Source organism: Mauremys mutica, chromosome 5, assembly GCF_020497125.1.
Source record: "Mauremys mutica isolate MM-2020 ecotype Southern chromosome 5, ASM2049712v1, whole genome shotgun sequence".
Taxonomy (NCBI): domain Eukaryota; kingdom Metazoa; phylum Chordata; order Testudines; family Geoemydidae; genus Mauremys; species Mauremys mutica.
Genome location: NC_059076.1, coordinates 62,922,655 through 62,945,972, shown reverse-complemented (window position 1 = coordinate 62,945,972; position 23,318 = coordinate 62,922,655). Strand labels below are relative to the sequence as shown.

The following is a 23,318-nucleotide window of genomic DNA, read 5'->3' as shown; positions in this document are numbered from 1 at the left end:
AATCTTTACTGAATATGCTGGACAATTTATAAAGCATGAATTTGGCCACTGGACGAGTATATACTCTTTATAAAACATGAAATAGCTGCACAAACAGAGGATGCTCAGGGGAACAAGGCAGGGGGATGAGCATGTGCAATGTGTGCAGCCTACCTCTCCTCCAAATCTCTGGTAAAATATACTAATTGATGTTGCATATGTGAAGTGCATTCTCCACTCCCACTCCTTATTCTTACTCCCGCCCAACCAGCCCTCTCTTATAACTCTGCTAAATCAAATCTAGTTTTGAAATTTTTATTGTCAATTTTTCATGCTATATTTCAGCTTTTCCCCAGTTATTTTGATGTTAGTGGCAAACCATTGTTACACACACACGTGCATGTGCGCACACACTTTTTTCCAGGGCTCTTGTGAAATTGAATGATTAATGTTTGTAAATCACTTTTGAGATCCTCAGCTGGAAGGTGCTGGTGGTGATTCCATGATAAACTTTTCTGGCTGTCACTTCGTAGTAGGGCTAGGGGGGCAATTAAGATACAAGAATTTGCCTGTCTTCTAGGACACTCTTGATTTGTATAGTAAACAAGTATTTGACATACAGATTTTTTTTTTTAAAGGCTGAAAACTTTAGAAACTAAATGAAGTAATGACTGTTACTTATGATCAGATATTAATGTGTTTACAAGTACGTTGGGCTACATGAGCTTTTGTGTTGTACATTTAGCTTTAGATTTGTTAATGTTATTGACTGGCTGTTCATGCAGCTTTGTAAATATTGATATCTTATAGCTTGTGCTTCAGAGGTGCTACAGGCTTTATCCCTAATACCAAATGAATACATCAATGGTTCTCAACCTATTTACCATTGTGGGCAGAGGTGACACATGCGGGGTGGGGTCGGATGGTAGTGGTGAAGGATGTGGGGTCAAGTGCCTCCCAAGATTGGCCTGCTGGGGGCGAGGGAGAAGGGCTCTGTCCCCCAGCATGGTCAGATCCAGTTCCTGGCAGCCGGGCCTGGGTGGGGAGTGGAGAGGGTGGGAACAAGCTGCTTCTCCTGGCAGCCGCTCTGGGTCCTCCTCTGTGCAGCATAGCATCTTCCTGAGAGAGTCTGGCTGGGGAGGTGGCAGCTTCCGCTCCCCACCCAGGCCCAGCTGCCAGGCACAGAGGCCAAGTGAGCTGAAGTCCCCTCTCCCTCCAGCACATTTAAGGCTCACTTGGCCCCTGGGGAAGCAGGACCAAGGAGGGTGTGTGTGTGGGGGCGGCTGGCCACTGCCACCCTACCCAAGCGCTTTCAGGCAGTTGCTACACTGCACAAAGCAGTGACCTACAGCGGCCAGCTTCAACCACGTGAGAAGCAGCTCCCCCCCAGGCCTGGCTGCTAGGGAGAGTGGCTGAGCGTGCTGAGGGGGAGGTGCAGTGGGAGATGGACAAAGCCTTCTCTCCCCCGCCCCCCAGATAATGTGGGGTGGGGAAAGCACAGTGGCCCTGGGCTGGGAGCAGGGCTGTGAGAGGGTTGCTAGGCAGAGGAGACGTGTTGGGGGGTGGTCATGTGCCCCCCCTTTAGGTTGTGCCCTCCAGTATGGCACAAGTTGTCTATGATTGTGGGCATCTCTCTCTTTATTATGTGGACCGCATCCGGGCGGGTTCTCTTAGGGCCTGCGTGGTGCTAACTAGGTTGCTGCATGGCTGAGCAGTTTACAGGGAACTTAGAGTGCTTTGGCTGTGGATGAAGACCTTTCCTTCCTTTAATTTGGCTTTTTACTCTCCTTTGCTAATTCTTTAAAAAGGAAAAATTAAACATGACCTGTTCTTTTTAAAACAAAAAAACACTTTTTTTTTGGTGTTGTGTGAACAATTCTTGATAGGCCCCACCTGTCTCGTCTGCCTAGCAACCCTCCCTGCACCCAGCCCAGGGCCACCGTGCTCTCCCCACCCCACATTACCTGGGGGTGGCGGGGGAGGGAGGCTTTGTCCATCTCCCACTGCACCTTCCCCACAGCACACTCCGCCACTCTCCCTCGCTAGGAGACGCCAGCATGAGGACGATTCTGAGGTGGACATGGACACAGGTGTTCCTGAAAGCACAGGATGTGGAAATTGAGACATCATGGCAGCAGTGGGGCAGGATGATACAGTGGAACGCCACTTCTGGGCTCGGCAAACAAGCCCAGACTGGTGGGACCGCATCATGTTGCAGGTATGGGATGATTCCCAGTAGCTGCAAAACTTTCGCATGCGTAAGGTCACTTTCATGGAACTTTGTGAGTTGCTTTCTTCCGCCCTGAAGTGCAGAAATACCAAGATGAGAGCTGCCCTGACAGTTGAGAAGTGAGTGGCGATAGCCCTGTGGAAGCTTGCAACACCTGACTGCTATCGGTCAGTTGGGAATCAATTCGTAGTGGGCAAATATACTGTGGGGGCTGTTGTGATCCAAGTAGCCAAGGCAATCAGTGACCTGCTAACCAGGGTAGTGACTCTGGGAAATGTGCAGGTCATAGTGGATGGCTTTGCTGCAATGGGGTTCCCTAACTGTGGTGGGGCAATAGCAGAACGCATATCCCTATTTTGGCACCGGACCACCTTACCAACCATTACATAAACCGCAAGGGGTACTTTTCAATGGTGCTGCAAGCACTGGTGGATTGCAAGGGATGTTTCACCGACATCAACGTGGGATGGCCAGGAAAGGTGCATGATGCTCGCATCTTTAGGCACTCTGGGCTGTTCGAACAGCTATAAGAAGGGACTTACTTCCCAGACCAGAAAACTACCATTGGGGATGTTGAAATGCCAATAGTTATCCTTGGGGACCCAGCCTACCCCTTGCTCCCATGGCTCATGAAGCCATACACAGACAGCCTGGACAGTAGTAAGGAGCAGTTCAACTATAGGCTGAGCAAGTGCAGAATGGTGGTAGAATGTGCTTTTGGACGTTTAAAAGGTCGCTGGCGCTGTTTGCTGACTAGGGTAGACCTCAGTGCAAACAATATTATCATTGTTATTGCTGCTTGCTGTGTGCTTCATAATATCTGTGAGAGTAGGGAGGAGACATTTATGGCAGGATGGGAGGTTGAGGCAAATTGCCTGGCAGTCAATTTTGAACAGCCAGACACGAGGGCGATTAGAAGAGCACAGTTAGGTGCACTGTGCATCAGAGAGGCTTTGAAAACCAGTTTCATGACTGGCCAGGCTACGGTGTGAGTTGTGTGTGTTTCTCCTTGATGCAAAACCGCCCCCTTTGTTGAATTTTCTTCCCTGCAAGCCAGTCCCTCTCCCCCCTTCGACCACAGCTGGCAAAGGAAATAAAGTCCCTATTATTTTGAATCCATGCATTCTTTATTTATTTATTAAAAACAAAGTCAGATCACTGACAAGGTAGCCCGGGTTGGGTAGGGGATGAGGGAAGGACAAGTCCACATTGCTTATTGTGGCCACACTACAAATCAAAGTTGTTTGAGTGACAGCCTTGTGTTGTTTGTAAGTTTAAATCTTAACATAGGTTGTCATAATTTCAGATTTTTTCAATGGGTTTATTAAAAAAAAATTAATTCAAATTAAATAAAGCTAGTTTTTTAATCAACCCCAAAAAGTGTGCCTCCCTCCACGTTGACAGTGGTTCCAGGACTCTGGTCTGGGCTTCACAGTTCCTGATCTAGGGCGAGCCTATGGCCTCCCTTGAGGCGGAGAAGTATACCAACACCTGGGCACATCCACAGGAGTCCGTATCCGACAGACCTCCAAAGACGCCATCGCGGAGATCCTGTGGGACGTTGCCCAAATCGACTCCTCGCTGCTCGCCCCCTGCCAAAAGATCAATGTGCTCAATACCTTCCTGATCCCCCGCATCTCCTTCATCCTCAGGGGATTGGCTGTGGCCAAGGTGCCCCTGAACAAGACTGGCAGCACCTTCAGGCAGCTGGTGAGAAAATGGCTCTACCTTCCCCAGAGGGCCAGCACTGATAGCATCAATATTTCTCACATGCAGGGCGGTGCCAACGTGCCTTGGATGGGCGACCTTCTGCGACGTGGCAGTGATCACCCCTGCCTTCTGCCTCCTGATGTGCTTGGCCTGACAGTGAGGAGCATTGCGGATGGTGCCGTATGGGACATGGTCAGGAAACGCATTGCCAGGGCCCCCTCCGAGCAGGACGTTGCCACTTACCTCAGTGGCTACCTGGAGGCTGAGTTCGGGAGAAAGGGGGGAGACCTGTCCTCTCTCTGGACCTGTGCCCGCATCGCCTCAAGACGTCTAGAAAAGAGGATTGGTGGCCGCTGGGAGTGGTGCGAGGAGCGCTGAGAGTACTGGTGCCATGCATAAAGACCTTGGACCACACCATCATCACCCCAACCACCAGAATGATGCTGGAAAGGACTCTGAAAGACGCCATTCGCTGCCACTACACCGAGAACCCTCAGTTGGAAGCCAGACCAGAGCAAGGTGTTTGAGGTGACCAACCAGTGGGATGCCAGCAACCACTTCCTCCCTGGGGGCAGCTTCACCAGGTTCGCCAACTGGCGGTTTGTCCACAGGGCCCGGCTCAACTGCGTTGCCCTCAAAGGACCTGTGCTCTGTGGAAACAGGGACAAGCACTGCAGGAAGTGTGGCAACCCCAACAAGACCCTGCCCCATGTCCTGTATGGTTGCCAGCACCACTCCGGAGCCTGGCAGCACCACCACAATGCCATCCAGAATCGGCTGGTGAAAGCCATCCCGCCGTCCATGGGGAAGATCACCGTCGACTCTGCCATCCTTGGAATGGACAGCCAACTGTGACTCGACGTCGTCATAACCAATGCAGAAAAGAAGAAGGTCCTTATGGTGGACTTCATGGCGCCATTCGAAAACAGGTCCCCTGCCTTCCACGAGGCCCAAAGGTGTTGAAATACACCCTGCTGGCCAACACCCTGAGAGCCCAGGGCTACAAGGTCCAGATCCATGCCCTGGTCATGGGAGCCCTGTCTGTGTGGGACCCCCACAATGAGCTAGTGCTGAGAGTGTGCGGAGTCGGTCAGTGCTACTCTTGGCTCATGAGACAGCTCATGGTGTCCGACACCATCAGGTGGTCCAGAGACATCTACATGGAGCACATCACGGGACACTGTCAGTACTAGGACAAATAAACGAGACCGCCGGTCAGGAAAATAACCCACTTCCTTCCCTGACGAACCAAGGGACGCACCCCATCCATGTACCTGTTCGCTACACCAATACTGACTTGGACTCTAAATACATTCTATGGGTGGCATACCCTAGATCACTTATTCACTGATTCTTTAAAAACTCCCACCCTGCAATCTGAGTCTCTGGTGGTTATGTACTATGTGTGTATCTTGTGACCCTTGTAACTAATACTTGTAATCTCTCATAACTCAAGCCTGACCCCAAATATACAGTACCTTCCTTCTTAACTCGTGTAAACTTGATTTTAAACATTAGCTTTAATAAAAGTTTGTATATCTTAGTTTATCCACACTTGATTTAAAGACTTCAAGTGAATGAGAGTCCACCACATCTCTAAATAAGTTGTTCCAATGGGTTAATTGCCCTTACTGTTGCAGACTAGAAATAAAGTGCAAATCTTTATTTGTCTATCTTGCTTCCAGCCATTGGATCTCATTATGTCTTTTTATGCTAGATTAAAGAGCTCTATACTATCAGAAATCTCTTCCACATTTGTAATTGTCACCTCTTAACCTTTTCTTTACTTTAACTAAATAGATTAAAGAAGCTCAATCACTCATTTATAAGCCATGCATTCACATTTTGAATCATTCTTGTAGCACGTTCTTGAACCCGTTCCAAGTTTTCAATGTCCTTTTTTAAGTTTGAACAGCGGTATAGGACACAGCATTCCCGTAACTGTTTCACTAGTGCTGAATATGTAAATAAAACCATCTCCTAAGTTTACTATTTCTTTGCTGATGTATCCAAAGATTTCAATAGCTGTCTTAGCTACAACATGTCACTGGAAGCTCATGTTCAACTGGTTACCTACTGTGACTCCCAAGTATTGCTTTCAGTGATATAGTTCCTCATCTTATAAATTTGACCTCCTTTTTTTGTTTCTAGATGTATGACCTTGCATATGGCTGTGTTAAAATGCATATTTTTCAAATGGGTCCACTTTGCTAAGAGATCTAGGTCGGTCTATATAGCTGACGTGTCCCCATCATTATTTACCACTCTACCAATTTTTAGGTCATCTGCCATGATTTTATATTTTAATCCAGATCATTGATAAAGATATTGAATTGTATTGGGCCAAAAATCAATCTCTGCGGGACCCCACTGGATGACCATTCCATTTTATGGTCTGTTTACCAGTTTTAATCCACTATACTATGGGCTATGTTGATTTTTGTATATTGCTAACTTTTTTGTCAGAATGTCATGTGGGACTAAGTTGCTATTTAACATTCTCCCTAGTTACTAGTGGAGTATAAAGTCATTATCCCTTTAAGATATGAATTCATCATCTTTCTTTCAATATGTAGAACACAATCCATAGTGGTAAATGATGTAGCTATGAAAGGAAATGATTTTTGAACAGTTTCACATTTTCCACTAACATTTCTTATAGGTGGCCTTGTACAATTGTTCCATAGTAATAATGTTGATATTAATCTTCAAGAAACATAATGAATGTTGTGTGAGAGTTCTATGACAGGAAATATTTAATACTGGATATTGGTAAAATTCATGCTTCATCTACCATAAAGTCTCTTTTAAATCCATTCTTGAGTTTTTGGCATTCCGAGCAGGCACCATTGTCTTTCCTTGCCAGAGACAGTACAGTAATTTCCCTGCAAAGTGGCATGTTAAATATACCAGTTAGACTCATAGACTAAGTTTAATTTCAGTCTTTGTGATTGTATGTATATAACCTTGTAGTGTAGTATCTGTTACTTTGATGTCTGTCCTAAAAACCTCCTGCAGTCTTAAATGGTGGAAAAAGAACTGTTTCCACTGTATCAAATCTCTCCATCATACACTGAGTTAGCACTGGCTTAGTCCTGGGATTCTGAGAGCACACCTGAAGCAGGACCTCTGACAACTAAGACATTGAATGCTAATATACTGCAGAGCAGGTGTTGAGTTTTTTTGTTTTAAGTTAGGCAACTTAACTCCCTGGTAGCTCATTTGTAAATATACCTACTCCAAGGTAACCACAATGTGTTATTTCTTAGTAGCACTTTGTATGGAAAGATTTTCTTCCATGTACATTTTTTTTTCTCACCCAAATCAGTTTACAGTAGTTAATTCTAAAAACAATTAAACTGCATAGTGATGGAAGGCAGCTTTAGTGTTTCAAATCTCTGGGATAATGCACTTCCATCTGTCCTTTAGCAAATGTGTCACTGTTTTTGCATATTGATGCTTTCTGATGAAGTATTGCTTGTAATTGAATTTTGATACTGCCTTTTTAATGGAACATTGGAGGAGAAAGTTGAGAGTTCTCTTGTGAGGATAAAGTATAAATGATGTCATGCTTTACTTCAGCTAGTTTTATGAATTGCTGCCCAGTGCCCACAAAGAAGATTTAATATTATACATCTTGTCAATGCACGAACACTTTACATATAATATTACAAGACAGCATTTACAAAGAAAAGGTGTGGGGTTTTTTTGTTTTTGTTTTTAATTACCTAGTGATTTCACTTTCTGAAGATTTAAGGTTGCTGGAATTGGAGCCACAATATTTTCTGTCACTTCATTGTTAAACTAGATCTGATCCTTTTATTTCTTCAGTGTTTCAACACTGATCCTTTTCACACCAAGCCGTTTTATGGACAGAAATAGCAACATAAGTTTTAGAGTGCAGCATTTACAACTTGATAAATAGATTATAAAGTTAAATGATAATATTTTTACAAATAATGCTGTTGATAGTGAATACTTGTTAAAAATTGTTAAAACTTCACTCATAACAGCCTTTGCAGTTGAAATTACAATGCTTGATCCCAAATAAATTAATATATTTTAAAAAAATTGAAAGCCTGTTCCATCTTTAACAAAGTATGTTTTTAAACTAAATACTGAAAAAATACTTCCTCCACTATAAAAATATATATATTATTGCCATCTTTTTAAATATACTTAATATGTAGTAAATTAGGTATGTAAATTGTGTTAATCTTTTGAAGCATATTCCTAACCATGTTTGAAAAATTGGCTGATAAAATTGTATGTACTAAAAATTGCTTCTGTCTATACTTAGTGCCTACGCTCTGGAAAAATGTTAAATGAACACTTCCCTCTTTGATATCAGAAACCACACGTTCTGTTTCAAGTGCTTGTTTATTTTTATATCTGTCTGTCTGTAATATATAATATATATTCCATTCTTTATGTGAATACACTCCATGCTCTTGATATTTGAGTGTGTTAGCCAGCAGTGTCTATTGGGACCACATATGTCCTTGTGCTCCTCAGTAAGCAGCACCCCCACAGTCCATATACAGAAAGAAAATGGTGCCCAACATTTGGCATGAACTCTTATGTACATTGCCATGGGGAGGATGTCAATTTGTGGATTAAGTCTGCTGTAGGGTGGACACATTCAGGGGTTGGATGGAATTGCCTTGTGGGCTGCCAGTTGGACCAATCTGATGGACTTCAGTTTTTCCCTTCACTCTGGTATTTTTTTCCTGGTACCAAGACTTTAGGATGTCTAACCCCAAGTCTCCAGCAAAGCTCCCATGCCAGGGGACAATACCTATAAATGAGGGGCATGCCATATGCCTCTCTTGTTTGCGGGAATCATATATCCCAAGCAAATATACTATTTGTAAATCCTTCTTTAAAAGAACTTCAAAAACCAGAGGAGCCTGTTTATAGATAGTTTTTTATTGGGCCACTCTGTGAGACTGTGTAGTGAGGCGGCCTGGCTCCCGGCTGCTCCTGAGAGGGAGGAGCCAGAACAGCCGCCACAGTGGGCGGAGCCACTGCCACCTGTCCCCGCCCCCCGGAAGTCAAGGGGCGGGACAGGAAGTATAAAAGCCCCGGCCCAGCGCTCAGTTGCAGCCCGGCGGCCGGAGAGGACAGACGCTCCTGACCGAGCTCCTGCGGGACCGAGCCTTCTCCGAGCCCGGTACGCTGAAGAAGGCTGGCCGAGCCTTCCCCGAGCCCGGTATCCTGAAGTGGACAGGCCGAGCCTTCCCCGAGCCCGGTATCCTTTAGTGGACTGGCCAAGCCTTCCCCGAGCACGGTACCCCGAGGAGCTGTCCGAGCGTAACCCCGACCCACGTCCTGAGGAGCAGCCCGAGCTAGCCGGCTCTCAGCCTGACGAGGAGCCCATGGTGTGGGACCCAGCGCCAGACACCAGTACTGAGTAGGTACCCATGGAGGGGGAAATGGAAAGTAGCCCGGGGTAGCTGACCCCAGTCTGGCTACAGCAGACTGTGAGCCGATGTCGGTGTGTTGCGGTCAGGACCCCACTGACACAGCATTAGACTAACTGCCGCTGTTAGGGCCCCGGGCTGGGACACAGTGGAGTGGGTGGGCCTGTGTCCCCCCTGCCACCCTACTCACGGGTGGCAGTCTCCCCCTCACCCCAGCTCTCAGACGGAGAAGTCTGGACTTACCGACTGGTTGCTCAGCTCCTGCCAAGGACCTGAGCCCTGAACTGTTGCTGCTGCTCAGCTCCTGCCAAGGACCTGAGTCCTGAACTGTTGCTGCTGCTCAGCTCCTGCCAAGGACCTGAGCCCTGAACTGTTGCTGTTGCTCAGCTCCTGCCAAGGACCTGAGCCTTGAACTGTTGCTGTTGCTCAGCTCCTGCCATGGACCTGAGCCCTGAACTGTTGCTGCTGCTCAGCCCTGCCTGAGGGTCTGAGCCCTGTATCTGTTGCTGCCCCGCCCTGAGCTAGGGCTTGGGCTTTATAAACTGAACTGCTTCTCAGCCCTGCCTGAGGGTCTGAGCCCTGTATCTGTTGCTGCCCCGCCCTGAGCTAGGGCTTGGGCTTTATAAACTGAACTGCTGCTCAGCCCTGCCTGAGGGTCTGAGCCCTGTATCTGTTGCTGCCCCGCCCTGAGCTAGGGCTTGGGCTTGATGCACCGAACTGCTGCTCAGCCCTGCCGGAGGGTCTGAGCCCTGTACCTGTTGGTGCCCCGCCCTGAGCTTGGGCTTGGGCTTGAAGCACTGAACTGCTGCTCAGCCCTGCCGGAGGGTCTGAGCCCTGTACCTGTTGCTGCCCCGCCCTCACTGAGGGTTTGGGGCTTAAATTGCTGACTTTGTTTGCTCAGCCCCTGACTGAGGGCCTGGGCCTACATTACTGACTGTGTGTGCTCAGCCCCTGCCTGAGGGACTGAGCCTAGAACTGCTGTTTGCTGCCCCGCCCCGACTGAGGGGCTGGGCTTCATTGACTGTTTGTTTTCCCTCAGCCCTGCCTGAGGGTCTGAGCCCTTGGATCTTCGGAGACTGAACTGCGGATTTTGGCTGTGTAGTGAGGCGGCCGGGCTCTTGGCCGCTCCTGAGAGGGCCGAGCCCCAACACCGGACTCCTACACGTGGTGCCTTCTCTGAGGAGTCTCGCCCAGGATGTGGGCGCGAGCTCTTGACGCCGGTGAAAAGGGGGCCGCGGGAGAGAAGCCTCCCGCCAGAGAAATGGATCTGTCCCAGCTCCTGGCCCTCATGACAGAGAGCCAGGAGCGACAGCAGGCGGCCCTGTCGCGACAGCAACAGGAGCAGCAGGCCGCCCACCAACAACAGCAGCAGCAGCTCGTCGAGCAGCTCGGATCCCAACAACGACAGCTCATCCAAGACCTGGTTACCCAGCACCAGGACTTTCAGCGACAATGTGTCCAGCAGCTCGCAGCGGCACTGACTCGACCGGGGGAACCCCAGCCAGGAGGCGCGGCAGGGGCCCCGTGGCCCAGCCCCCCAATTCGGCTGACGAAGATGGGGCCCGGCGACGACCCTGAAGCCTTTCTCGTCACATTCGAGCGGGTGGCCGTCGTCGCGGGCTGGGCCCAAGACCAATGGGCCACCATCCTGGCCCCATACTTAACGGGGACTGCTCAGACGGTCTATCAGGGCTTGTCGGTGGAGGCAGCCCAGGACTACAGCCAGGTGAAAGCCGCTATTCTGGACGCCCTGGATGTGAGTCCGGAGACCTACCGACAGCGGTTTAGAAGCCTGGCATATCGTCCAGGGGCCCGGCCTTGGATGGTGGCCCAGGAGCTTCGAGAGACCTGCAAGAAGTGGTTACAGCCCGAACGCCGGACATCAGAGGAGCTGATGGAGCAGGTAGTACTAGAGCAGTTCGCCCATGTACTCCCGCCGCGAGGAAGAGCCTGGGTCCTCCGCCATATGCCGGCGACAGTGGCCGCAGCCGTTATGTTAATGGAGGACTTCCTCGCGGCTGAAGCCCCGCTGGGTTCGGCTGGCCGGACAGCCCCACCCCGGACGGAGCACCCCAACCCCGAAAAGAAGGGGGTGCCCACCCTCACGGACGTATGAGTTTCCTCCCATGGAGCAGAGGCCCGGACCCGTACCGCCGCGTCCTCCGGGAGACCCGCTCGGACCCCGGTTCCCGCGGCAAGAGGGGACTACCGGAACCCGCCTAGAGGTAACCCCGGGACCCAGTCACGGACAGGACGAGCAGACCTGGGGCCCTGTTTCTCCTGTGGAGAACATGGCCATTTAAAGCGGGACTGCCCCGGACTGGAATGTACCTTTGGCCAGGTTTACTCAGGGGAAGGACGTGCCCGGCATTGGCAAGCGGCCAAGATCACCATGCCCGTGGTCATTGAGGACGCCCGACGGTGGCCCTCCTCGATTCAGGCTGTGGCCAGACACTGGTCTGCCAAAACGTGGGCCCGCAGGCTGATAACCGTCTAGAGAGGATTTGGCTGCAGTGTATACACGGGGACATACGGCCCTACCCAAGTACCAGGGCCCAACTGACCATCGATGGGGTCACCCGGCTGATGATCGTGGGCCTCCCTACACGGCTCGCGTACCCGGTGATTCTGGGTCGGGACTGGCCCGAATTTCCAGCCGTCCTACGCCGCCACGCCAAGAGCAGCCCGCGGGTCACACCAGCCTTGGAAGGGGAGGCCGCAGAGACCGAGGAGGACGAGGCCGGAGTCCCCGACCACGCCAGCCCGACAGGGGGACCTGAAGGTGCGGCCCCAGGAGTCGGGGAGGATCCCTCGGCGCCTACGGACTTCTGCCGGGATCAACGGGCCGACCCCTCACTCAAATGGACATACGACCAGCTGGCCTCCGTGGATGAGACTGTCCTCGACCCCCATCAAGCGGCGCAGTGGCCGCACTTTGAGCTGCGGCAGGAGCGCCTGTATCGCGTCGAGAAGGACCCCCACACGGGGGATACACGGACCCAACTCCTCGTGCCTCGGTGTCACCGCCGGGCAGTCATGAAGCTGGCCCATGACATCCCAGCGGCCGGGATTGATGCCAACAAAGCTATCTACACTCCCTTCAGTACCAGCTGTATCAGCGCTGACTACATTGGCACAATCAATGTTGATGCATCCACTCTGGCTCTGATGTTTGTGGCATAGCCCTGTTCTGTACTGGTAAAGTATGTGAAACCCAGATATTTAGAAGTTTTGGAGGAACCTGAATCACTACTCTTCTCTACAAATGTGAACAGTCTGTCATTGATACTGGGACCTGCAATACCTTTGATTCCAGGTGTATCACCTGGTCTGACTGCTCCTACAGTCTAGGACCTAGACTCTCCTTGCAGTCTAGCAGTCCAGTTTTGATGCCCCCTCCCCCCCTTTGGATGTTGAATGTTCTGTTTTCTCTTCACCTGAGTCAAAGAGGAGTGGGCAACATTCTCTTACATGTTGGGCTTCTAGGTGCTACTGTCATACTACTAATAGAAATAATAATATTCCTGATAGGCCCCTTCTTGTGATTTTTATGGATTGGGAAGAGAATCCAGAATTCATTCAACAGAGACTATTAGGTACTCATATGCTCTGGTATCCTACTCCATGACCTTCAGGCCCTTCTCCCTGTAATATTCCAGAGTTTCCTGGCCTCGGCGGGTCCATACCGACTAGAATGCCACACCTGTGTATCACCCACCCCCGACAGAGGGAGGTAGTACTCTTCCACAGCTCCACAACATGCTCCTCTCAGGTGGCTTCATGAGAACCTGCCCATTCTGAGGAAGAGCTTCCTGAAATGGGAGATCTACCTGGGCCCACAGCTATATCATCCTCAGCCCTCCACTCTATCTAACCCAAATAATTTGAAACATTTTCAGGACTTGTTCAGAAGAGTAGCTGAGGCTATGTAAAGTCCTCTTGAGGAGGTGTAAGAATCCTCACATAAACTGGCATACTTCATTCACCCATGTCAGGTTTTGTGCATTCCTGATTAAACATGTCCTGTTGGACCTTGCAAGAAATGTATGGCAGACACCTGCAATTGCTGCTCCTATGTTGAAGAAGGCGAGCAAGAAATACAAGTCCTCTCTTCAGGAGCAGAATTTTTCTATTCATACCTGGTACTGGGTTCCTTTGTACTGGTTGCAGCTAATGAGAAAACCAAATAACATAGAATGACACCAGAAGAACGAGAACCAAAGTATCTTGGTTTATTTGGCCATAAAAACTAGTCTTTGTTGAGTACTGGTCCATTTATGTATTCCACCTCTGGGTATGCATGCACACATGACTGGAGGGTTTTTGCAAGCAGTGTCTATTGGCCCCCACCTGTGCCCCAGCTCTACTTGTGCTCCCCACCAAGAGTATAAATGGAAGGGAGGACCGACTGCCAGTTCTTTCTTATCACTTCATGGACTGAGTCAGGATCCTCCAACGTCCAGAGCTTCTCCTTTCTTTCCATCCTGTAATTATATGCAAAGACATATTATTCTTAGTTTGCTGTTAATTAGAGTTTTTGATGGTTGTAGTTATAGTGTTAGAATCTCCACTCCAGGGAACCTTACCAGTCTCCCAGTGTGGAACTTGGATTATGCCCAGGATTTCATGCTTCAAAACCTGTGGTTTTGCCCCTGCAAGTGTGATGTTCTGTACCTCGGGGGAACACCCAGCACCATCATGTCCATCCTTATAATATGATTGTGTGGTATCTAATGCAAAGCTTGTCATGTCGGGTGTCTTCAGAAGGCTTTGCATTTGCAATTCCATTCATGAAAAATGGACAAGTTTCTGCACATATTGAAAGTATCTAGGGCAACCCTTCTGTTCCTGGATATTTATACACCTGCCACAAAGAGGAAATATAAACAAACTTACAAACCAAAGCTCTTAGCTCAAACCTTTTATAAACAACACTCCTACGAGCCACCTTGCAAACGACAAAGAATGCAGAGATGAAAGATATCTGGTGCCTCCCGCTCCAGCTGCGACTACCTGACCTCACCCTCCAACCAAGAAACACATTTGACATGATACTAGAGAGCTGTGAATGAATATCGATGGCATCCCTACCCAATTTATGAGATTTATTTGAGGCCATCTAGTGAAAATTTTCCCAAAACTGGGAGGTGATATATGTCACTCATCTGATATTATCATCCATTCCAGCCATACCATCAAGTTTCTTCACCGTTCTCTCCCAAAGCCTCCTTGTCCGTGCCTTTTCAGGGACCACTCTCATGAGGGAATTCCTTTTCAGGCAGTACAATCTGTTCTCCCCTAAGGAGCAATACAGCAGGTACCCTCTCAATATTGGGAGAAAAGGGTTCTATTTAAAATATTTCCCCCCCAAGAACAACGGAGTCTGGATACACATTCTTGACCTGTAGTAACTCAACATTTTTATTTGCAAACTGAAATTCTGCATGGTTATATTGGGATTGATATTACCATCCCTAGAAAAAGAGACGTGTTCATGGCTCTCAATATGAAAGATGCATACTTTCATGTGAACATTCATCACTCTCATAGAGGATTCCTCAGGTTTGTGATGGGCCTCCATCACTAGCAATACAGGTTGCTCCCGTTAGGGTTAGGTACAACTCCCTAAGTCTTCAGAAAAGTGTTTCTAGTAGTAGCAGCTCAGCTCAGACATCTTCTCCATTTTCTCATATGGAGATAACTGGCTTCTGACCAGCACATTTTGCCTGGCAGTCTTGACATCAACCATGTCACTGTTCCATCTTTTAGCATCCTTGGGAATCTGTGTAAACATGAGAGTCTACCTTGACTCTGACACAGTCTGTGAAATTTATCAGAGTAACGTTGGATTCAGTCAAGACAGGCCTACCTCCTCATGGACAGATTTCGCACAATGTGTGTTCTCAAAGAACTGGTTACCCGCAACCCTCAAACATCAGTTTGGGTGCGCCTTGCTCTCCTGGGCCATATGGCATCATGTACTTATGTAATGCCATTTGCCTGACTCCACCTTTGCCTGAAGGCTTGGCTTCGAACAGTACATACACTGAAGAAGCACAGCATGAATAGCGTAGTGGCAACTAACTCCAAGATGAAGGCCTCTCTGGCATGATGGAGTGACCGTGGACATGTGTGTGTGGGAGTTCCCATTCTGTTTCCCACATCTGACAAGATAATTACAGAGGCCTCCCTGATAGTCTGGACAATCACACAGCACAAGGTACTTGGACACCTCAGGAAGTCAGAATGCACATCAGTCTTCTGGAACTGAGAGTAGTACGAGAGGCTTGCAAAGCATTTTCTACCATTCAGACAGTCCCAGCATGTTCTGATAATGTCAGACAACCTAACCACCATTTCTATCTAAATTAGCAGGGAGGAGCATGGTCGCCCCCCCACCATGTGTATATAGAAGCTGTCAGTTTATGGAACTGGTGCATACAGAATCACATCACCCTGTTGCCACCCTCTCAGGCACCCACAGTTCACTTGTTGACCACCTCAGCAGGCATTTTGCCACCAGTCACAAGTGGGAGTTACATGATTCAGTAGTTTAACAACATCTTCACTCAGTGAAGAGCCCTGACTTGGGACCTGTTTGCCTTTCAGCAAAGTATACTGCTCCAGAGGAGCCAAAAGATAGTACTCCAGGGTTAGTGATCTCTTCTTGCCTTGGGACAGATTATGTCAGTTATGCCTTCTGTCCCATCCCACTGCTATCCATTTCTATGGAAAATTCTAGCCAGGGCACAAGTCATCCTCATTGCCCCTAGATGACCCAGACAGTTTTGATTTCCAAGCCTCCTACAGATGCCATCCCATCCACTATCAACGTTCAGACCTTTCCAGATCTCTTGACCCATAAAAATGGCAGGGTCACACATCCAAACCCTGATGCTCTTCATCTCATTGGAGATCAGTATTAGAATGGACATCAAGCCTAAAATGCTACTGCTCTGAAGCTGTATGCATCCTTAATAATAGTGGGAAAGACTCTGCCAGAAGATGCTATGTAGCCAAGTGGATGCATTTTTCTATCTGCGCGCAGCAAAACCATATAATCTCCAGAGATGGTGTATATTTCTGCTATTTTGGACTATCTTCTTATCCTCAGGACAGCCGGCCTTTCCCTTAGCTCACTATGGGTTAATCTGGTGGCAATTAGTGCATGTCACCCCGCATTGGATGGTTACTTAATCTTTATCCACCTGGTAACAGCCAGGTTTTTGAGTGCCTGATCAGAATCTTTCCATCAGTAAAAAAACCAAGCCTTCACTAGAGTCTTAATTTAGGACTGACTGTATCCCACTCTATCAGTTAGCACAGTTTCCCCACGTGAGATACAGGCTCACTCTGAGGACACAAGCAGTTTTAGTATCATCACTTCAGAAGGTATACCTGATTGATATTTGCAAGGCAGCTATATGAAGTTCCAGTCACACATTCACAGCATATTATGCCTTGGGTCCAGAACTCCTTCAGTGACTTATCCTTTGGAACAGTGGTTCTACAAGCAGCTATTCCACCTGCATCCTCGTTCCCCCTTCCTCCTTTCTGACTACTGCTTACTAATCGCCGCCAGTAGAATACACATAGGATCAGCACTCAAAGAAGAAATGAAAATTACGTATTTGTTGTAACTGAAGATCTTCGAGATAGGTGGTCCTTATCCATATTTCATTATCTTTCCTCCCTCTGATTTGGATCATGAGATTCATTTGTGGAAAAGAAGGAACTGGAGAAGCTGTCAATCCTCCTCACCCCTTATGCCCTCAGTGGGGAGCACAACGAGAACTGGTATGGACCAGTGGACGCTGTTTGTAAGAATTCTGTGGGCTCACACCTGTGGTGCACATGTGTATCCACAATGGAATATGGATAGGGACCACACATCTTGAAGAACTCCAGTTACAATAAGGTAAGAAACTTTACTTTCAGTACATCTTCATTTTAGAGTTTCAAATCACCAAACACTACTGGCCTGTTACTATAATACATTTTCCATTTTTTCTTGATAAGCTACCACAGGAAAACTGTGAGTGGTTTGCAGAAGGGCATTTAAAAGCAAGAACATCACCAAGTGGCACTGGATGCTGTTGACAGTATTTCTAATATTGTGGTCACATTAGTAGTTGTGAGAAGGGAATCCTGGCTTCAAAGTTCCAGGTTTCCACGTGAGGCTCAATCAGTGGTGGGAGATCAGCCTTTTGAGGGGCTGAATCTAAACGTTAAATGTAAGATCTGGCCAGATTGTATCCCTGAGATTTGTGCATAGATCTTGCTTTTTCACATGAATACCATGTAACGGGGGGAGGGGGCTAAAAATTGATGAGTTTTAAAAAATGGATTTTTAAAATGTAAACTACATGTTTTGTATTTAAACTGGATTTTTATTTAAATTAAATACACCTCTACCTCGATATAACGCTGTCCTTGGAAGCCAAAATATCTTACCGTGTTATAGGTGAAACCGCGTTATATCGAACTTGATTTGATCTGCCGGAGTGCACAGCCCCATCCCCTCCCGGAGCTCTGCTTTACTGCGTTATATCTGAATTTGTGTTATATTGGGTGGCGTTATAATGGGGTAGAGGTGTAGAAGCTTATTTTTTTTAAAAACTTTAAAATTTAATTTGAAATTATGACAATTTATGCTAAGGTCTAAACAAACTATAATATATTAAAATATTTTAAATACAAAAAATTAAGCAGTACATGTTTGCTGCTGAAGTTTGAAAGAAAGTCAAACTACTGAAGTGGTAGAAGGCGCACTGGCTAAGCACCTAATAATGAAGTTTGTTGAAGTGCTAAAACAGCTTTTGTTAGAAGTAGCTTCTTCTGCAGGTGCAGAGAAAATATTTTCTTCATTTCAGTTTATTCAACTAGTTCAGTTCAATGACTAGTGTATGCAAAGTTAAGAAACCAGTTGAGAGTTGAAAAAGCAGGAAAGCTTGTTTTCCTCTTCCAATTTGAGCTTGTTTTCCTCTTCTAAAGACTAGGTGTGAGAGGATGGGATCTACTGGTTTTAAAATCGGAAGGATATGGGGAACAGAAATAGTATGCTCAATTCACTAACTACAGATAATACTTCCTTATTTAATAAACCAGTCAGTTTTAAATGAAAAAAAAATTTGTTTTTTGGTATACTTTTTTTCTTATGTATCCACCACATTTTAAGGTTTTATTTAACTAATTAAAAAAAAAAGTGTGTTGGTTCATTTTGAACGGCCACTCAGAGCTTGACACAAAGCACAAATAAAAAAAATCTAGTAAATAAGAAATACATCATTCACCCATTTTCTAACATCATAAAAATGTAAAAAAATTTAGAATTTTGAAACGATATTTTGAGAGAGATCATTGCTTAAATAAATATGTTTAGATGTAATACGGCTCTGTGAGCTAAGATCAAGTGTAAGTAGTCTCTTGGCCTATCCAAGGCCGTGATCAAGTGTCTTGATGTTTTTGGTCTTTTGGCCTCAAGATGAAAACCTTGTCTGCGTCTCTGGGACCTTGAGGTAAAAATATTATCTAAGTTATATCTACTTGGTTAGCAAAATGAAGCACCACATTTAGTGCAAAGGCTATATTTAGTTGCAAATCAACATGATTTAATGATTACCAACCAGTGAAAATCAATCTTTTTTTAAGAAAATAACTAAAAAATACAAGTGCAAAACAAGATTAAAATTAATTATTAAAATCAAAGTTTCCACCTTGCTGATTTTAAATCATGATTAAAATCAGTGATTAAAATTGTTTTGATTTAAGTCAGCCCACCTTGCCATGTAGAAGGGGCCATGCCAGCTCAGAAACAGCATCTTTCTCACTTCTTTCCAGGACCTCTGTACTGTTCTTGACAGGGTCAAGTTCAGTGCACAGAGAGGAGGAAGGACTGAGGTAGTATAAGGAGGGCTACTGTTGGGGATGGCGAAGGAGATGCTCATTCTTTCATCCTCAACCCCCCTCCCATCTGTCTCCCTGGGTAACTGTTACTACTTGTTCTCTGGAGTGTTCTCAGAATCTGGGATCCTCCTTGAAGGGAGGGGATAGTCTTCAGGACAGCTTTGGCTGGAAGGAATTTGGTATTCCTTTTTTGTGTCTGAAAACTTTTCGATTTGCAAACAATTAAAAATATTTTTTTTAGATGCTGTTGGATATAATAAACAGTAGAAAGAAGAGCAGATTTAGAGTGAACATATCATTTTGACAAAATGTGTTGTCTTGAATTAATCCACAAATTTAAGAAAATGCAAATTACAAATAAATCAGTTCCTTTTATTGATTTTGGTGTGAAACATAGCTATCAGTTTTGATTTTAGAATGTGATATGCATTGTTTAGGTTTTTAATCTATACATCTGGTAAAATTATAGGGACAGAGAAATAAGGAATTAAGAGGAAAGTAACATTCTGTATTTATTCATAGATAATGTATGGTTAAAACTTGATTATAATCTGCTTTAAGTGGCTCCAGTAGTAACTGTCTGTGATTTGATGCCCAGAAGGAATCTCCCTCTAGTGGAGTGAGATGAGAATTTAGTTAACAGATTTCCTTTTGAATATAGTTTTAATTATACTACATTATTAGTATTATTATTTTTATTGTTTCCATATAATACAGAAAGATCTGGTGGTAGTCAAAACTTTAAGAACTTCATAGTTCTAAGCATAATTTAAAAAATTGCAAACATACAAAGTATTTGCTATATAATGTAGTTGTATAGAGATTTGTTTTACACAATTCAGAATATTCAATTAAATACCTGTGCCTTATGAAAATGTTATACTAGCATATTATCCCTGTTTTGCATCATTTCTTTAAAAAAACAAAACAAAGTCTAGATTTCAGAGAAAATATTTCTTAAACCATTTTGTGTGGAGTTCAGATAGGTACATAATACAGATTATAGTGTAAAGTACTGATAGTATACCAATTTTTTAATTAATAACACAATTACAATTCATTGTTATTTACCGTATTAAAATTAACTGCATTCTCACCACCCAGTGAGAGTTCAGGGACTTAACAGTATTCTGAAGCATTCTTACTAAACTGTGTCTTTCTGCAGCTCTTGGATTGCTGAAAAATCAGTTGTCTGCCTCTAGTAGAACATTTCACTTGAAATTCTGTTAGTGGGACACAGTCTTGCCACGCAAATTGCCCTGAGTTGTGTAATTGCATGTATGTCTCCCACCTCACTTACTATGGCATCTATCTCCTTATAGTGGAAAAGAGTTGAAACCTGGCATTGGTTACAAAGCACTTTTGGGTGAGATTCTTGGTCTTCTGTTGTGGATGTCAGACTAGGTGATCATAATGGTGCTCTCTAGCCTTAAAATCTATGACACTAGCAATAGCTAAGAGGCAAAAGGATATGGTTAATTACAAATTAATACCTTCTATTAGGAAAGACATTTCTGATGAATGTGTGGCTTCTCATTCATTGTGTAGGTCGCTGTAATACATAGTTTAGTAGTCATCAGTTGACCGTTCATCCCTGAAATAAGGCTTTTAAATGTGTTCATACCAAATGCATTCCTAACAAATGTTGATTATTTTTTAAATCTATTTCTTGAGTTTAGAGCAGGGGTAGGCAATCTATGGTACACGTACCAAAGGCGGCACATGAGCTGATTTTCAGTGGCACTCACACTGCCCGGGTCCTGGCCACGGGTCTGGGGGGGCTCTGCATTTTAATTTAATTTTAAATGAAGCTTCTTAAACATTTTTAAAACCTTATTTACTTTACATACAACAATAGTTTAGTTATATATTATAGACTTATAGAAAGAGACCTTCTAAAAACGTTAAAATGTATTACTGGCACGCGAAACCTTAAATTAGAGTGACTAAACGAAGACTCAGCACACCACTTCCGAAAGGTTGCCAACCCCTGGTTTAGAGTGTCATTTTTTGAGTGGTGCCGGGAAACATTCTGTCTAACTGTGTAGCACCATAACAAACAAAGCACGCATCCTGGCTTAAACAGAAATACAGTTGTATGTTAACTGAGGTACCTGAAGCCCCTGCCAATTCAAATACCCACAATTTCTGAACAAATAAACTCTTTTGCAAACACCTTGTCATCTTACTTGTATGTCTATTGTACTTTAAACACCAAATTATCTGTAAATACCTAAGGATGTGGTGGATTTCTTCATCACTTGATTCTTCTTCCCCTTACCACGCTTTCTTCTTTTGAACCGCACTACCTCAGACTTTTCTCTCCTCTTCCCCTCCATGTTGTTGTCATCTACCATCCACCCAGATCCTCCCCATCAGCCCTCCTCTCCTTACGGTCTCCGACTCTCATCCTCTGTGACTTCAGCTTCCATAATGATGATCCATCCCTGACCCCTTAGCTGCATGTTTCCTCTTGCTCAACTCTTCATTTGTCCTGCAACTCTCACTTGCCAAAAGGGCCATTCACTTGACTTGGTCTTCACCGAGCACCCATCTCTCTCTCTGATCTCTCTGTTGCTGAGTTCCCCCATGTCTTTTTCAGCATTGTCTCTCAGCCCTCTGACTCTGCATTTCTATGACTTCTAGTCCATCAGTGTTGCAGACTTCTTATCTGCTCTCAGCTCTCTCCTCTTTGTCCTTACTTCCATTGATACAATTGTTGATTCAGTTCTTTACTCTCCTTCGCTCTTGACTTTTTTGCCACTCTCTCCCATTAGAAGGTACAGCTCTGCTAACCCCCAACCCTGGGTCACTCCCAAAATCTGATTCCTCTATTCCTACTCTTGTGCTGTGTAGCATATCTAGCAGAAATCCTCTGATCAGACTGACTTCCTCCACTACAGATTGGTTCTCTCCTATTTCTGTTCTGCTATCATCCTAGCTAAACAACTCTGCTTCTCCATCTTAATTGAATCCCATGTCCTCGGTCCCAGCCGCCTATTTGTCACCTGTGATTCACTTCTCAAATTCTCCCCTTCTTCTGCCTCCACTTCCCTTTCTGCACAAGATCTTGCTGACTTATTCTAAGAGAAATTTGACAAAGTATGATGTGATCTTTTGTCTCCCCTTGATTTGCCTTCTTTTTCCTCTTCTACCACTTTCTCCATCTCTCCTGTCATAGAGACTGGAGTTTCTCATCTACTCTCCTCCTTTATCTCCTCTTTTCACAGTGACCTGATCTCCCTTTTGTGTACTCTCATCTCCACATTACTCTTCCCAACTTCTCACTCTCCCCTGTCTCTTTCCTTCACAATCCAAACATGGTCTCTCCTATCTTAAAAAATAAAGAAAAAAGACAGCAAAAAAAAAAAAACTTTCTCTCTCCAACTACCACTCATTTCTCTTTTTCTTTTAATCTCTAAGCTCATTAAACATGCTGTGTACAGTCAATGTGGGAGTTCTTCTTCATCCTAGACTCTGTACAATCTGGCTCGTGCCCCTGGCACTCCACTGAAATTGCTCTTGCCAATGTCTTTACCTCTTCCAAGCCAAAGCTCAGAACCAGTACTCTATCCTCCTCAACCTGGTTCTATTGTTACTAGCATAATATAAATAATAATATTGCAGTGTTAATGGAGTACGTCACAAGTGTGCATGTTTTTAGTGGGATCCTGCCAGGATCTGTTCCCTGCCCAACATTGTTCAATTTTTAAAATCAGTTTTCAAGGGAAAAAATATAAACCCATTGCTGATATAGTTTGCTGATTACACAAGGGTCAGAGTGGTAAATAGTAATGTATGTTATAGAATGATCTGGATGGCTTTGTATACTGGACAATCCAGCTGCTCTTTTTGTGTGTGGGAACTACGGCAAAATACAAGGTCATACATAAGAAAAACAAAGACTACATAGTAGTGTCTTGGAAAGCAGTGACTATGGGATAATACTAGATAACCAGTGGAACATGAGTTCCCATTGTGGTGTCACTAAAAGGGTTAATATGATTATTGGATGTATAAACAGGGTGATACAGAATATGGGTAGGAAAATGGTGTTACTGTTGTATGTT

The 23,318-nt window shown here is 45.4% G+C and overlaps 1 protein-coding gene across 5 annotated transcripts in view; it reads left to right on the top strand.

The window, feature by feature from the left end:
* Positions 1 to 23,318, top strand: part of FBXW7 (F-box and WD repeat domain containing 7) — a 278,082-nt gene that overhangs the window by 118,526 nt on the left and 136,238 nt on the right. The gene's annotated exons all lie outside the window — the stretch shown is intronic.